Source organism: Furipterus horrens, unplaced genomic scaffold (genome assembly GCF_987537825.1).
Source record: "Furipterus horrens unplaced genomic scaffold, mFurHor1.1.pri manual_scaffold_3, whole genome shotgun sequence".
NCBI lineage: Eukaryota > Metazoa > Chordata > Mammalia > Chiroptera > Furipteridae > Furipterus > Furipterus horrens.
In genome coordinates this window covers 184,450,230-184,468,853 of record NW_028327173.1, presented here as the reverse complement: position 1 = coordinate 184,468,853, position 18,624 = coordinate 184,450,230, and the positions used below count along the sequence as shown (strand labels likewise).

General features: G+C 34.7%; 1 protein-coding gene across 8 annotated transcripts in view; it reads right to left on the bottom strand.

The window, feature by feature from the left end:
- GPHN (gephyrin) overlaps positions 1–18,624 on the bottom strand; it is a 414,033-nt gene that overhangs the window by 337,431 nt on the left and 57,978 nt on the right. The window lies entirely within an intron of this gene.

The window sequence follows — 18,624 nt, the reverse complement described above, 5'->3', positions numbered from 1 at the left end:
GAACAATGAGACAATAATTTAAAATCAGAGAAAAGGATAAAATATTGATATAAGCATTTCAAAAAAACAAGTATTTGAATATAAAAAAGTTAAGAGCTGGTTCTCGGGTACATTAAATGTACTTTCAAAAAATGTCCCTCTCTATGATCATAGGGTGAAAGGTTTAGTGAAAAGTGTCACCCTGCTGTAATTTCACAATAGTCAAAAAGTTCAGCACTTAATTTATTTTATTCTCTCCCGAAAATATATGAGATAGTTTAATACCTGGTATAAGAAAATTAGACCGACTCCATAATTCTTGGTTTCATTTTTTAAAGATAAATTAATATTTTTGTTATTTAGGTGAAATTCACACAACACAAAACCATTTTAAAGATTTTATTTTTATTTATTTTTAGAGAGAAGGAAGGGAGGGAGAGAGGGAAAAAAATATCAATGTGTGGTTGCCTCTTGCATGCCCCCAACTGGGGACCTGACCCACAACCCAGGCATGTGCCCTGATTGGGAATCAAACCAGCGACCTTTCAATTTGCAGGCCAGTGTTCAATCTATTGAGCCACATCAGCCAGGGCACAAAACCATTTTAAAGTGCACCATTCGGTGACATTTAGTGCATTCACAATGTTGTGTAACTATAACCTATACCTATCTGCAAAACATTTTCATCATCCCAAGAGAAAACCTGGTCCCCTTTAAGCAGGGAGTCTTCATTCCTCCTTTCCCCCAACCACTGGTGACCACAAATCGTTTTCTGTCTCTGCAAATAACTATTCTGGATATTTCATGCAAATCGAAGCACACAATGTGACTTTCTGTGTCTGCATTTTTTCACATAGCATAATGTTTTCAAGGTTAATTCACGCTGCAGCATGTATTATCACTTCATCCTCTTTATGACTATTATTCCATTGCATCTATGTGTTACTTTTATTTACCCATTCATTCTTTGGTGGTCATTGGGCTGTTTCTACCTTTTAGCTATTGTGAATAATGCTAAATGAGCATGCCTGTACAAGTATTTGTGTGAGTTCCTATTTTCAATTATTTGGTGCATAAACCCAGAAATGAATTGCTGGATTATATGGTAATTCTATGTTAACTTTTTTTAGGAATTGAAAAATAGTTTTCTAAAGCAGTTGTAATATTTTACTTTCCACCAGCAGTGTAGAAGAGTTCCATTTTCTTTTCTTTTTTTTTTTAATTTTTAAAATCCACTTTATTTTATTTTATTTTTTAATGTGTTTTATTGATTATAATATTACATTTGTGCCAATTTCCCTTCCCTCTGCTCCCCTCCACCCGGTGGCCCCCCTCCCTCCAGTTGTCCCCCCCTTTTAGATCATGTCCATTAGTTGTGCATACAGTTCTTCTCAACCTCTCTCTGTCTATTCCATTCCCTCCTACCATGATCCTTAATTCCTATATCATCTCCCTCCCTCTCCCCATTCCCCCTCCCTGTTGACCTCCCCCCAATATGTTCCCCGTACCTAAAGTTCTTTTTCCACTCTCGTTGCCTGTTTAGTTTGCCTTTGTTTCAATTCCCTAGCTTCTGTTGTTTCTTGTGATGCAGTTTTCATTTTAGATTTCATTGTCTTGATCCTCCTTTTTCTAAACCAGTCCCTTTAACATCTCATATAACAGTGGTTTGGATCTAATAAACTCTTTCAGTTTTATTTTGTCCTGGAAACACTTTCTCTGCCCTTCTATTCTGAATGACAGCTTCGCTGGATAGAGTATTCGTGGTTGTAGGTTTTGGATTTTCATTACTTTGAATATTTCTTGCCAGTTCCTTCTTGCCTGCGGGGTTTCCCTTGAGAAGTCAGCTGATAGTCTAATTGGGACCCCTTTGTACATAATTCTTTTCTTCTCTCTTGCTGCTTTTAAGATTCTCTCTTTATCTTTAATTTTTGACATTTTGATTATAATGTGTCTTGGAGTGGTTCTCCCTGGGTCCAGTTTTTTTGGAACTCTCTGTGCTTCCTGGACCTGTAAGTCTATTTCCTTCCCCAAGTCTGGGAAGTTCTCCTTTATTATATTTTCACTCAATTTTTCAAGTTCTAGTTCATCTTCCTCGCTCTCTGGCAAACCAATGATTCTTATGTTGGGCCTTTTATAGCTGTCCCAGAGGTTTCTGATCCTCTCATCGTTGCTTCCCATTTCCTCTCGCTGCATTGGTTGACTGCTTGTTCCTTCTCCATATTCCGGTTTGTTGAAATGAACTCTGGATTTTATTTCCTCACCATCTGTCTCGTATGTGGTTTTGTTCCTTTCGTTATGAGTGTTTTTCGCTTCTTTCTCATCTTTTTCCAGATCTTTTGTGAATTCTGTAAGCCACCTGATAACTATGGCCCAGAACTGAGCATCTGACAGGTTTCTTATCTGTTCATCTGTCAGGTTCTCCATCTGTTGCCTGGTGAGCTGTGCCACCGGGATTTCTATAGTTGTCTGCCTCATTTTGACAGATGCGTTTTGTTTTCTTGGGCCGGCTGTAGGGGGCAGTGCCTGTGTACTCGTAATGACCCAGCGACCGGCGCCCTTTGGCAGCCTTTCTTGTTGTGCCGTGGTGCTTTGTCGTCACAAGCCAGCGACCGGTGCCTGTCCGCGACCTATTTTGCAGCACTGTGGAGCTTTCTTTGGGGGCGGTGGTCCAAGATGGATTCACACAGTTATACCGCTAGGAGACCGGGATCCGTCCTCCCGCCCCCCTGGGCCTCACTGTTCAAGGCGATGTGGTGGCTGCTTTCCGCAGCGTTGGGGTCGCGAGCTGCCGGGGGTTCGACTGCAGCCGGGGTTGTTCTCTCCGCCACTGTCCCAGGTGCGACCGCAAACAGCACCGCCCCCTTTCGCTCATCCTACCTGCCCAAAGAGCGCCGCTGGTTTATAACTTCATATGTTGGGCTTCCGTGTAGTTTTATTTTCTGGAATTTCTAGTTATCCTTTGTTTTGAAGTAGTTGTATTCCTCTCTAGTTGTAGAGGGAGACCTAGCGCGTCCGTCTAAGCCTCCATCTTGGCCGGAAGTCCGAGTTCCATTTTCTCACATCTACAGTTATTATTGTCTCTCTCTTTACATTTAGTCATAATAATGGGGTATGAAGTATTATCTCATTGTGGTTCTGATTACATTTCCCTAATGGCAAATGATGCTGAGCCTTTTTTTTATGTGCTCAATGGTCATTTGTGTATCTTCTATGGATAAATGTCTATTCTAGTCCTTTGAACACTTTTTACTTGAGTTGTTTATCTTTCTGTTGTTGAGTGTAAGACTTCTTTTATATTTTGGATACTAGGCCCTTATCAGACACTAGATTTGCAAATATTTTCTCCCATCTATGGGTTTGTCTTTATGCTCCCTTGGCAATGTCCTCTAAGCACAAAAGTTTTTCATTTTGATAAAGTGCAATTTGTCTATTTTTTCTTTGGTGCTTTAGGTGTTATATTTAAGAAACCATTGCCAAATCCAAGGTCTTAAGAGATTTCCTCTCTGTTTTCTGGTAACAATATTAGATCATTTTTCCACTTTGAGTTAATTTTTGTACATGGTGTGAGGGTAAAAGTCTAACTTCAATCTTTTTGGTTGTGCATATCTAGCTGTTCCAGCATCATTTTTTGAAGAAGCTGTTCTTTCCCCCATTGGTACTCTTTTGAGAAATCAATTAGCCATAAATATATGGGCATTCCATTAATCTATATGTCTACTGTTATGTTACTATCACACTGTTTTGATTACTGTAGCTTTGTAGGAAGTTTTTAAATTGGAAACAGTAAATTATTATTTTTCAACATATTTTTCTCTACTAAGCATCACTTGGAATTCCTTATATTAGCATTCTAATCCATTTTTTACACCAAATTTTGGTCCCCATTTTAAGCAGATTAATTTTAAGACACATTTTTCTGCTATCATTTATCTATCCTCAGATACCATTTAATATATTTTTCCATGTGTAAGTCCTACCTGCTAGGAGAAAAGTTCCTGGAATTCTTCTTATAAAGATGTAAACCAAGAACAAAGAACTATTACTGTTCGACTGAATGAGGTGCATGAACAATAAATGAAAGTAAACTGTCATGATGAAAATTTGGTAATTGTCTTAATGTATTCAACCTAAAATTACAAGTCAAAAGAATGCTTATATGCAAAATTTATACAGTCATTTCACAACTACCAATGTTGCTTCAATTTGAAGTAAGTTCTAGCTTTTATATACTTTGTGTGCTGTCAAAGCTAACATATTTCCATTATGACAAAAGTTAAAACAAGAAGCAAACTCTCCTTTTCCAATAAATTTGCAACAGATATGATTTCTAAGTTTAAATTACAGTTCCAGCATCATTTTTGGATCTAATGCAAGTGCAAAGAACATTTCCATATCTTAAAACCTGTTTAACTCTGCATTAATACATAAACATTTGCAAATGATTTTGATGACAGGAAATAGTAACTATAAACTCCAATTATCCCCCAAGTCCACTTTTTAAAACAGTAAATAGGTATTAAACATGTATTAAAAATATTGCACTCTATTATTATTTAGATATCATAAATTTAAAAAATTGTGGAAATCTGTTTTCTTTTTGTTATAGTAGCACATACATAATATTCTCAATTTTGCCTGCAAATCCTAGAATATTTACTTTCTCCCCTTGTTTACTGACCCCTATTTTACAGACAGTAAGATTACCATGCACCATGGAGAGCTAGTTGATGCTGTAATTCCTGACACATACATTAGTATTAACACATGCTCATGCCTTTGCACAGAAGGTGCTGATATATACTCTTCTTTATTCCTTTAAATCGCAGTCCAAAACCCATTTCAAAACTTCCATTATTGAGGAAACTTCCAAGTGTTTCCATCCATCCCCATACAGGTTATTCTTCATATTCTAAACAATGAGAGATCAGTAAAGACTCAGTGGGGAACTAGCACTACCATGACCACTCAGCAGTACCATGGAGGCCTTACCTCAAGTATCAAGGCGGCCAAATGCAGAACTTAACTTCTATCCCAATCTGATAGTAAAAAGGCAATACCTGCCTCCCTTTACCAGCCTGAGGCATTACATGTAAGGGTGATATGTTAAAAACTTTCCTTTCAAATTAGGAATGAGACACAAATATCCACTATCATCACCTCTATTGTGCTAGACAGTACAATAACGCAAAAAAAAAAAAAGTAATGATGTACAGATAAACTATTAGCATTAATAAATACATTTAGCAAGGTTGAAAGATACAAAATCAATATAAAAAATTAATTGCAACAAGCACTGAGAAATGAAGATTTTAAAAATGATACCACTTACAAAGGCATCAAAAGATACTTCATAACCAGTTATAGTTCTAATGAAAGATATGCAAAATCTCCAATTTTGAAAATTATGTACTTTAATTCAGAAAAACAAAAAGACCTACATAAATGGAGAGAGAGGCATCAAATTCATGGATTGGAAAGGTTAACATTTAAGATGCACCTTCATTCATTTACATCTTAATTGAGGATAGTAAACAGAAACTTAATGATAAACAGTAAGTTTTAAAGCGGGATTCAGGTGGCAATACTTCGTTGTATAGTGGTTAAAAGCATAGAGATAAGCCTGGCTTGAAATCATGTTCTACTATTTTCTACTTATTTGATCTGGAACAAGTTACTTAACGTCAAAGAAACTTGATTTTCAAGACTTTTTGTTGTTGTTGTTGTTGTTGTTGCTGTTGAGAGACACAATTAATTAATTATGAAAAGTTCATTTACTACTCATGTCACTTTCATTGCCCAAGTTCTCAAAATGTGTAAGTGGAAGAGCTGAGCTTTGAATCTAGGCAATCTAGTTCCAAAGTTTGTGTACTTAACAAGGCTAAAATAGTATTTCTTTAAAGTATTAGGTTAACAAATACAAAGGTGAATTATATGCTGTCATCAAAAGTTTCCAGTTTGGAGAGGAAGGAAAGATAAAACACGAACTAATAATTATAGTAAATAAAAATAAAATGAGCACTACAATGGTTAAAATTAAGGACTAAAAATACCAAACATTACTAAGTATCTGAAACAACTAGAACTCTTAAGCATTGCTGGCGGGAATTTAAACTGATAAAACTACTCTGGAAAAAGGTTTGGCAGTATCATAAATTAAAGACACTATTTGACCCAGTAATGATACTTATATTTATCTAAGACCAATGAAAACATATGCAGACCTCCATTACTCAAATAATCCATCTTTGTGAATACACTTGCTTGCCAAAATTCATTTGTAACCCAATAATCAATATTCAAAGTGCTTTCATGATAATTTGTGGACATGCACATTCTCAGCTGAAAGTGAACACTCTACTTTGTTTAACCTTCATTCTCTGAGTGTCCTTTTTGTGGTCTCTTTAGTGACATGTTTTTCATATTATTGTGCTTTTTGTTGGTGATATCGCTGTTTAGAATGCCCTCCTTACATTGTGCTTAAGTGCTATCTAGTATTTCTAAGTGCTAGAAGGCTACAGTATGCCTAAAGGAGAAAATACAAGTGTTAAATAAGCTTTATTCAGTCATGAGCTATAGTGCTGTTGGATATGAATTCAATGTTAATGAATCAACAATACATATTAAATAAGTTTTATTTAAACAAAAATATACATAAAAGCTTATGTATCAATCAGTTGACAAAAAAATATTGTGACCACAGGTTCATAGGAACCTAATCCTATATTTCCCCTAGAATAAATGATTAAATATTAACAAATTCAATGTTCACAGTGACTTTATAGAACATAACTACTGCAAATAATGAGAATCAACTGTATCTACAAAAAGACATATGCAAATATCCATAGCAGCTGTACTCACAACAGTCATAAGCTGAAAGTATCCTAAGTGTCCTTTAACTGAATGAATAAACTGGAGTAACCATACACAGGAACAGTACTCAACATAAAAATGGAATAACAAGCAATAACAAGGGGTAAATATCATAAACATTATGCTAAGAGAAAGAAACCTTATACAAAGAGTGTAATTTCCATTTACATGGAAAGAATAAAAAAGGTATAACAAATATAAGGTGAAAAAAAATAGTGCTTATCTCAGAGTGGGAGGACCGACTGGAAAGGCGCATGAGAAACTTTCTGGAGAGATGGAAACATTCTATATTATGAAGGCGGAAGGGGTTTCAAGTGCATACCGTACTGTTTACTTTCTATATTCCTTAAGTTTTCCAAAATGAAAAGTTAAAAAGTAATAAGAGTAGCAAGTATGTAGAGGAACTATTTATATTAGAGAAAATGAGTTTTATAAAAGAGAAAAAGTTAAAGTGATAACTTAGGTTGAAGGTCTTCATGGAAACGTCAATAGAATTGGGCACCTTTGGTATATTTTGGACATGCAAAGGCAAGGGAAGGCCATTTCATAAAAAGAAAACAGTATTTAAAAATTATAAAAGTATTATTGGTCTTGGGCTATTTGGGGAACAGTTTGGCTTAAGTATAAGGTCAAGAAAAAAGAATAATGGGAGATAGACCTGATAATGTATTATTAATAGATGGAAGATGAAGTCAAAAGAAAAGCCTAAAATGTTAGGCCGAAGAAAACACATTGGGCAACAGGGAATCACTGTGCACATTCAAGTTTGGGAATGAGGATCAGAGCTAGTCTAATGGTAACGCAAAGAGTAGTATGGAAGCACTACAATGCCCCTGCTAAGAGATAATAATGCTGCAACAGGGCAACAACAGGGAGATTAGAGAGCCAAGGACATGGGCATTTGAGTTGGTAATTGATGGCTAAGATTTTCAAAAAAGCCAATATCAAGTAATTTGGCTTTGAAGATGTTTAAACACTGAGTCTTCTCCTTAGCACAATATAATACTAAGGCTGAAAACAGAGTTATGTTGAAGTCTAATGCCAATTTTCTCAAAATTTACAACTGGAAGTATTAATTTACAACTAGGAGTGTCGATCCAATTAATGCTGCAATTTTGGTTTTGTATCTTGTTTTAAAAATAACTTTGCTATGGAACTAGTATAAAAGCATAAGCAAGGACTTCACATTTGCCACAAAGTACTCCAAATAGCAATGAATATATTCCTACACTTTGTTGCCTTTACATAAGTGCTGTTAAAACAAAAAGAATTTCTAATGGTGTTAAGAGCATCTTATCCAATAAAGTTCTTTATTATAGCTCCACCACTACACCATTGGTTTTGGCTATGAAAATAATGCTTTGTAGTCAAGGGAATAAACCTTAGGCAAAGAATTCACCAATGCCTTCATGTAATTTCTAAATTACATGAAGAAAGAAGAAAGAAAAATAAACACAAAACTAAATTGCTAGTATAAACCCTTCATATACCTGAACTATATTTTAGTTTCTCACCTGGAAAATTTCTAATTAAGGTTAAATTCCAATTATTAAAACTTGTCTGATTATTTAAACAGCTTTATAAGGACAAACTATTGTCCAACTTTATAACAACAAACTTATTGGCTTAAAACTAAAGAATAATTTTAAATTAGACATAAGTACTTTTGAGTACAAACACAGTTACATTATTAGAATATTTTTCTGATGATAATAGTACAATGTTTTTAAAAATATTGTTTAAAAGAGAAATACCTAAATTTATATTTTAATTATACTCCAATTATAGCCAGAAATAAGATTTCATTTTATTATTCTATAACCTAATGTCTACTAAGTAACTATTTTGATATTTTTAAAATAAGTTGTGCTTATTGGTGCATATTTACACCTAAGTACATACAAACATACATACATGCAAATATTGGGTTGGCCAAAAGTCTGTCTAGTTTTTTCCATAAAATAAGACACATTTTTCATATTCACAATAACTTTATTGATTTGGATATTTTGAGTATGTAGGCTATCTCCCACTATTGGCTTCTAGTGGGTAGAGGCCAGGGGTGCTGCTAAACATTTTCCAATGCATAAGACAGCCCCACAGCAAAGAATTATTTGGTCAAAATTTCAGCAGTACCAAGAAACTTCGCAAATCACGTTTGACATGTTCAATCAGTCATAGCACCTTCTCCAAACACTGCACAAATCTCTTTTGCATTTCAATTTCAATGTTACCTTTCTTGAAATAATAAAGCACAATATACTAAAAATGTTGCATATCTTCTTATACCTTCAATATTAAAATGGCTGCACAAAAGTTCACTAATTTTGATGGTTTTTTTTAATGCATGCTGATATAACAGCTGTCACAATACAATCTAACAAAATAGTTTCGAATGAAGTTAAAGACAACTAAGCACCACTAGGGCCATTGTATAGAAAAAAAACAAAACAAAAAACTAAACAAACTTTTTGGCCAACCCAATATATGCATATGTATTACATATAGTAAATATTTAGACTTTTACATAATGGAGATAATCCATAAGAGGAGACAAACTTCAAAAAATAAAATTAAATGAGAGCAGAAGGGAACAGTATTGACATACATTCCAGTTGCATATGTTTACAAATGCAGGTGCTAGAGCCAGAGTTCCTACAAGTCTAATAGTGGTTCTACTACTTATACTTTGTATGAACTTTGACAAAAATCTCTTAGAATCAGAAGTCATTATCTATAAAATAGAGTAAAATATAGTTGTCCCTCAGTATCCGCTGAGGTTTGATTCCAGGACCCCAATACCAAAATCCGTGAATACGTATGCAAGTCCCTTATATAAAATGTAGTAGTATTTGCAAAGTACCTGTGTACACCCTGCCACATGCTTTAAATCATCTCTAGATTACTTTTACAATGTAAATGCAATCATTTGCAAACATGTTCAGAGTGAAGAAAAACTTGAGTTCCCTAATTTACACCATCTCAGCATAGGTTGAACAAGGTGATGCTCTGCATTTGTCAGTGCTCATACTGTAAACATGTATCCTTTTCACAGTCTGTTTAGTTCTATGTCTTTGCATTTTTGTTCTTTTTGTTGATTTTGCTGTTTAGAATGCCCCCTTAGCATAGTGCTGAAGTGCTCTTTACTGTTCCAAAGTGCAAGAAGGTTGTGATATGCTTTAAGGAGAAATATGTGTTAGATAAGCTTCATTCGGGCATGAGTCATAGTGCTATTGTACATGAATTCAATGTTAATGAGTCAACTATATATTAAATAAGGTGTCTTTAAATAGAAACATGCACAAAATAAGGTTATGTGTGGATCAGCTGACCAAATGTTGTGACCAGAGGTTCTTGGGAACCTACCACTGTAATTCCTCTAAGAGAAATGGTTCAGTATCTACCAGTTCAGTATATGAGGCATCTTCATAGTACAATACTACCATAAGTAATGAAAATAAACTGTGTTCAGAAAATGGCCAAATACATAGTAAGAGCTCAGTAGCTAGTAATTATCGTTACTACCTTATTACTTATTATTTAGCACACAGTATGTACTCTAACCTCTGTTGAATTACTCCCTGAATAAAACAAGAACCAGACAGAACAAGGAAGAAAATTGCCAAATTATTTTTATAAAACAGGTATGACATCAATCTCAAAACGACAAAAACTGAAGGAAAAAAAAAATTACAAATGAATCAATCACACTTTTAAATAACAATGTAAAAATCTTATGATACTGTACTTTTCAAAAGAATCCAAACATTTAAAAAACAAATTATGAAAACTGGGATGTATTCCAGAAATTCAAGGGCATTTCAATATTCAAAATCCATTAATAAAAATCATACCCTCAGAGCCAAAAGGGGAAAATTACATATTCATCTATATAACTGCTAAAAACTCAAGTGACAAAATTCAACACTATTCATGTTTTTTAAGTTTAAAATACAAATCAAGAGATATTTTCTTAACCTTAACTACATACATATGTGTGTGTGCTCACCTAAATAACTAGCAACTTAATGGGAAACACTAGACACTTTATCAAAAAATAAAGAACAAGACAAGGATGTCCACTATCACCTCCATTATTTGTCATTTATTAGTAGTATTAAACAACACAATTAAAGAATAACATCAAATTTCACCAAGCCATTATTATATGAAATGTTAAAGGGAATTAGAAAAAGAAGATCACAACTATGAACATTAAAATGGCTACAAGCTCACAACTATCAACAACTGAATCTAAAAAACAAACCAAGCAAACAAATAGCACAGGAACAGAATCACAGATATGGAGATCATTTGGAGGGTTATTAGTTGGGAGGAAGAAGGGGAAAAATAGGGGAAAAGTTACAGGGATTAAGAAGTACAAATTGGTAGGTACAAAATAGACAGGGGGATGTTAAGAATAGTATAGGAAATGGAGTAGTCAAAGAACTTATATGTATGACCTATAGACATGAATTAAGGGGAGGCTTGCTAGAGGAAATGGGGGTAACCTGGTGGAGAAGGGCAAACGGGTAAAAATTGGGACAACTGCAATAGCATAATCAATAAAATATACTTTTAAAAGAAGAAAAAATACTAGAGGCCAAAAATAATAAAAAGAAATAAAGCAACCTATATTTATAATATCATAAAAATACAAAAATATCAATAAAAATCTATAAAAAATCACAAGATGATTAGTAAACAATCAAGATACAAAATTATTGTCACACCCAAAAATTACTTAGATGAAACAAATGAGCCCTAGCCAGTGTGGCTCACTTGGGTGGAATGTTATCCCATAAACCAAAAGGCTGCAGGTTTGATTACCAGTCGGGGCACATGCCTATGTTGTAGATTGTGACCCTGGTAGGGGCACAAACGAGAGGCAACCAGTCAATGTTTCTCTCCCTCTCTCTCCTTCCCTTCCTTTCTCTCTAAAATCAGTAAGTATGCCCTTGAGTGAGATTGAAAAAAATGATGACAAAACTCTGACTACAATAAAAATAATAAAATTAAATTCCAAGGTATCTGCATAGCAGAGAAATTATGTGAACTCAGAATAAGGAAGAAAAGATGTTATTTTTAAAAGGACAAAAAGAAGAAGAAAGTAGAAGAAAGAAGAAGGAGGAAGAGGAGGAGAGGGAGGGGGAGGGGGAGGAAGGAAGAAGGAAGTCGGGAGGAGGAGGAAGAAAGAAAAATGAGTTCAATAAAAATCCCTAGAAATCTTCAGCTTTAATTAGAATTAAGATGAACTTGACATTTTCGTTTTTGCATCCAAAAAATGTATATTTCTTACTTTCATCCAATACAAAGACTTAAAAACAATGATTACAAAGTAGCAATAAACACCCCTAACTGATTAAACTCCTTAATACCACTTTCAATGAAATGATATACAAAATGGGCCAACGATATTTTATGCTTGAGAATAAGAAAACTATCAAAGATCCATGCCTCAAAAGCATGTTAAGCTCAATGTATACAAAACTATACTAATGGCCTTCTTTCCCAAATTATTGCAGTGTTCTGCTAAAGACCACATAAACTACAGAGATGGATAACATGACTACTGAATTTCTTTACATTTCTTTATTTTGCTTTTTGACTTTTAGGAGTAGAAGCTGGGGAGGAGGACACTGTTGCGTTCACTAGATAAAGAACCATGAGCAAGTTAATTAATGTCTTTGTCAGACTCAGTATTCTTATATGTAAAAAAAAAAAAAAGAAAGCTATAAGGATTAAATAAGACTATATGAGCAAAATGCTTAGCATGGTACTTGACACAATTAGAGACTAGAAAGAATGAAAAAATAACACTCAAAAGGATAGATCACTTATAAAGGAATGGCAACTGGATTGATAGAAGACTTCTTAATAGCTCAAATGAACAAATGAAGCTAGAAGATAATGTATTGACTTTAAAATGAAAAGAGAAAATAGCCACTAACCTAAGATGTCAATGGTGTACCTTGAGAAATGGGGGAATCTCTCACCAAGAGCAAGGCCAAAACAAAGACATTTTTATATACATAAGAAATAAATCTGTCAAGCTTTCAAAAATTTTTTTCAATGAACCAACCACAGAAAGAGGAAATGTGTCCTCAAAATGAAGCTATAAGGAGTTAAATGGTGATCAGAAACCTTGTTTATCCCTAGCCAGTGTGGCTCAGTTGGTTGGTACATTATCCTGTAACCAAAAGGTAACGAGTTCAATTCCCAGTCAGGGCACATTCCTAGGTTGCAGGTTTGGTCTCCTGGTCCCTGGTCGGGGCACATATGGGAGGCAACCAATTGATGTTTCACTCTCACGTTGATGTTTCTCTCCCACTCTCTCTTGCTCTTGATCTCCCTTCATCTTTCTATAAATATATCCTTGGGTGAGGATTAAAAAAATTTTTAAAAAAGCTTGTTTAATACACAGGCAAAGCTTAAAAAGTAATAAAAAGAAATGATAATGTTTAATTTTAGGTACATATAAAAGAATTTTAAAACTGGGTAAAAATAAATAAGTATAGGTCTAGGACACTGCTCTCAAACATTCAAAAAAATTGGAATGAGAGAATGAATACTACAGAAAAATGAAGCTGCAAAGAGTAATAAATGTAACCAAAATCAGATAGAATGTAATAGGCACACATTAATAAAGAAAAAAAGACCTAATTATCACAATTGACACAGAAAAAAGCATCTGATAAAATCCAACACCTTTCATGATAAACACACGCAACAATCTAGGAATAAAAGAGAACTTACACAATATGAAAAAAATGACATTTATAAAAACATTAAATTAACATAATTCTTAATGTGAAAGAATTAAAGCTTTCCCTTTGAGATCATAAACAAGAGAAAGGATGCCTATTTTCAGCACTTATATTGAACACTGTATAAGAAGTTTTAGCCAGAGCAACTAAGCAAGAAAAATAAATAAGACTTTCTTATTGGAAAAGTAGAACTGAAAGTATCTATATTCACAGAAATATGATCATGTACTGTGCATAGAAAATACAAAGAAACCCACAATAAAATTGTTAAAACTAATAAACTCAGCAAAGTTGTAGAATATAAGATCAATATACAAAAAACTACTGCATTAATATAAACGAGCAATGAATAATCCAAAAATAAAATTTAGTAAACAATTTTACTAACAGTAACATCCAAAAGAAAAAAAAGTATTTAGAAATTTCCTTTGAAGTGCAAAATTTGTACACTGAAAACTACAAAATATTTTTGAAATAAAATAAGATGTAAATACATTGAAAGACATGGCATGATCATGAATCAGAAGACTATTGTTAAGATGGCAACATAATCTATATATTCTATACACTCAGTGCAACCCTTATCAAAATCTCAATGGCCTTTTTGGCAGAGATGCAAAAGCTGATCCTAATATTCATATGGAATTGCAAGAGACCCTGAATAGTCAGAACTTTTGAAAAAGATGAACAAAGTTGGAGGATTCATAATTTCTGATTTGATTTCAAAACATAAAGGCCTATAAAACAAAATCAAGAGTTCAAAAATAAACCTAACATCTATGGTCAAATGGTTTTTGACAATAGTGGCAAACAACTCAATGAAGAAAGAATATTTTCATCCATGAACGTTGCTATGACAACTGGATATTCAAAAACAAAGAATATCCTTACATTATATACAAAAATTAACCCTAAATGGATCATAGGCCAAACTGCAGCAGATAAAGTTATAAAATTGTTAGAAGAAACATAGGAGTAGATCTTCCTGAACTTGTACCAGGCAAGTTTTACTTAACAGAACACTATAAGCACAGGCTATATAAAAATAGATAGAGGACATAATAAAAATTTTTTAAATTTTGTGCTTCAAAGGACATCATCAAGAAAATGAAAAGGCAACCAACAGAATGTAAAATTTTTGCCAAGTCATATACATGACGAGGAACATGAATGTCTACAAGTCAATAACAACAACAAAAGGCAACTCAAATTAAAAATGGGAAGAAGACTACCTCGAAGTAGAAAGATCATAGATGTGAATGTAAAACACCAAACTATAAAACTCCTAGGAGATAACAGAGAAGAAAATCTTGGTGACCTTAGCTGTGGCAATAACTTTTCACATAAAACACCAAAGGCATGATCCATGAAAGAAAAAAATTAACAAGCTGGACTTCTTTTAAATTAAAAACTTCTGCTGTGAGAAAGACACTCAAAAATATAAGACAATCCACAGCCTGGGAGACAGTATTTGTAAAAGACATATCTTATAAATGAACTATTATCCAAAATATATAAAGAGCCCCCAAAACTCAAAAATAAGAAAACAATCCAATTAAAATATGTGAAAAAGACCTTAATGTATACTTCACCAAGAAGAGATATAGGTGACAAAATAAGAATTGAAAAGATGCTCACCATCACATGTCATTAGGGAACAACAAAGAGGCACCACTACATACCTAGTAGAATGGCCAACATCTAAACTGAAACAGCCACTTCAGGAGGTAGGTAGGTAATTTTTTATAAAACTAAACATACTCATCATTTCTTTAAACACGTTTTCTGCCCCTTTCTCTCTCTCTTCTCCTCTGGGACATCTACAGTGCATATATTATTCCACTTGATGTTGTCCCAAGGGCCTTTAAGCTTTACCTTCACTTTAAAAAAAAATTTTTTTTTTCATTTTTCTGCTCTGTTTGGGTGAGTTCCACTGCCCTGTCTTCTAGCATCATTGATTCGTTCTTATGCATTATCTAGCCTCTTGTTGAACCCCTTTAGTGCATTTTTTTCAGTTGTTATTGTATTCTTCAGCTCTGTGACTTCTGTTTGGAGTACTTTCTCATATTTTCTGTCTCTTTGTTGAAGTTCTCACTGTGTTTATCCATCCTGCTCCCAAGTGCAATGAGCATTTTTAAGACCATTACTTTGAACTCAGATGAATTACTTAACCTCCTTAAGGTTTTTTTTTTTTTTGGAGAATTTATCTTGTTCTTTCATTTGGAATATAGTTCTTTGGTTTTTCATTTTATTTGATTTTGTGCTTGTTTCTCTGTATAAGGTAAAAAAGTTACCTCTTTCAGTATTGGAGTGGCCTTGAGTAAAAGATGAAACTTATCATTTAGTCTTGCCCTGCCTCTTGGTTTGGCTCTCAAACCTTTGTGATCATCTAAGCAGCCCAATTTATTCTTGATAGGTCCCAGTTGTTGCGGGTATGCCAAGAGCTGTCAGTGTTCCAAAGGGAGGAATCTCAATCAGCACCTAGTTTCAAAGGCAAACTGGAAGACAAACTCTCAGGCAGAAGCTTTTAGTGTATGCAAATCTATACAGATCTGTGGATCCAAAATTGTAAACTGTGCTAACCTCCACACCAGGCAACCTGGAGGTGTCTCCTAGATGACAGGGGCAAAAGTGGGGACTCTACAGACAGTTGTATAAGCTCCATTCTGGGAGGAACCAGTGAGTTGAGTGAGGCTGAGGGAGAGCATAATGACAGCATTCCCTGGCATACTTGCCTTCATTTCTTCTCCATAGCCTCTAGATACGTGGCAAATTTGAAGCCTGCCCCACAGGCTGAAGCTACAGAACACATAAGCAGCCTTTTTTACAAAAAGATTGTGGGTGTGTTTCAGCCTATTGTCTGTGCAGCGCCCTGAGGTGGTAGCTTGCCAAAAACTGTCTGGTTGTTACAGACCAGTAGAACCTAGGAACACAAGTTCCCTTAGCCACCAGAGCTAGGCGATAAAGTAGTGTCCCCCCTGTAGTCTCTGCATACCTGCCAGCTTTAGCGAGGCAGTGGGAGAACACAGACTGCAGAAACTGTGCCCACTGGGGCCTCCATCCACAGAGAAAGTCCCAACAGGACCCTGCTTCTCCAGCAGATGCTTTAAGATTAGCAAATGATTCTCCTTCATATATAGTCTAGGTGCTTTCAAGTGCTGCTTTTCTGCTTAGCCCTAGAGTGGGTGGCTCTGTGCACAAGTCCCTCAAAAGCAGCATTTTTCAGTTTCCTACAGACCTTTGGATCTCCTGGATGTAAGCACCATTGGTTTTCAGAGCCAGATATTTTGGGGGCTTGTCTCTTCAGTGCAGGCCCAAAGGGTTAGGGTGCCTGAATATGGGACATAAACCCCTCCACTTCTAAGGGAGAAGCTCTAGATTTGTGAGATCCCTACTAATTATGGGTCGTCATGCCAGGAATGGGGGCATTTGGTGAAACCATGTCTCTGCCTCTCTCTCCTACCTGTCTCGATGTGGCCCTTTTATCATTTACTATGAAGGAGCTTTTCAGATTTGGTGTGTCTGTGGGATGAGCTGAGTTTAAGAACTTCCTATCTTGCCATCTGGTACTTCCATCCCATTTCACCTTTGTTCTAATGAGCAATTGGACAGTCAAGTAACAAAATAAACAAAGTAGTCTATAGCAGTGCTTCTCAAACTCTCATTTCCATATAATCACCAAGGAATCTTCTTAAAATGCAAATTCTGATTCAATAAGTCCAGGGTTGGGACCCAAGACTCTTCATTTCTAACTATCTGCCAGATGATTCTGTTACTAGTCCACAGACCATACTTAAAGTAGCAAGAGACTTAAAATAGGGCATATAGTAGGTTATTACAAAATTTTAGAGCTGGAAAAAGTTTACAAACTTTATAATCCTTCTAAAACCACATGTATCCTCCTATTTTATTATTTTTAATCCTCACCTGAGGACATTTTCTTTTCATTGCTTATAGAGAGAAAAAGAAAAAGAATAAGAAAGAAATATCAATGTGGGAGAGAAACATCAATTAGTTGCTTCCTGTATAGGCCCAGACCTGGATTGTATACCCCTGGACTGAGGATTGAACGTGCAGCCTAGGTATGTGCCCTGACTGGGAATCAAACCCATGACCTTTTGGTTACAGGATAGATGATGGTCCAACCAACTGAGCTACACTGGCTAGGCTATCCCTCTGTTTTAAAGATGAGGAAAATAACACAGAGAACTTAAGGTCCTTGAACAAAATCATAGCTAGTAATAGAGAGAAACAAAATCCAACTTATCCTATCCATAGATTCATTGCATTTTCCACTACATCAGTGCTTCTCAAATTTTAGTTATTTATATATAATTAGGGGACACACTCTGGTAAATCTACACAGGGAACCGGAAATCTCAATTTTTCCTTCTTCAGGTAACCCACAGTATAATTAAATTATGGTAAGATTTTCCAATCGAGGTCTAAATGATATCTGTATATCTACACTAAGGGAAAATAAATAACACATGTAAATCATGCTTCTGAAATTAAAAACTTATGCCCTTTGTTTTGACTAGTGTCTTTCTTCCTAAGATATTTTAGAGAGAGACCTGTCCATTTTGATTACCAAATAAAGCAAAATAAAAAACTAAAGAGATTTTGCCTGAGGAGAAGTCTTATGATATTTCACTATGGACAGAATTATGATTAAATTATGACTAACTAAACATTGTATCTGATAAGTAATAAAAGAAAAAGTGAGTCTCTTTGACCCATCTCTTCTAAAATTTCTTTTTTATTGTGGTTAAAAAAATAAATTAACAGTCTAGGCAAGAGAAGAAAGTCATCATTAATTTTGGCAGTTCTTAAAATAGTATACCGGCTTTCCAATGTTAGCCATTTTTAAGCAACTCACTTATTAAACAAAAACTTCCAAATAAAATCTTTTATCATTACCACAAATAAGAAAAAAGTATGACTTGCCATAAATTAAAGATATATTTCATTAAATTCTACTACAGAATGTTGCTCACAGAATGTT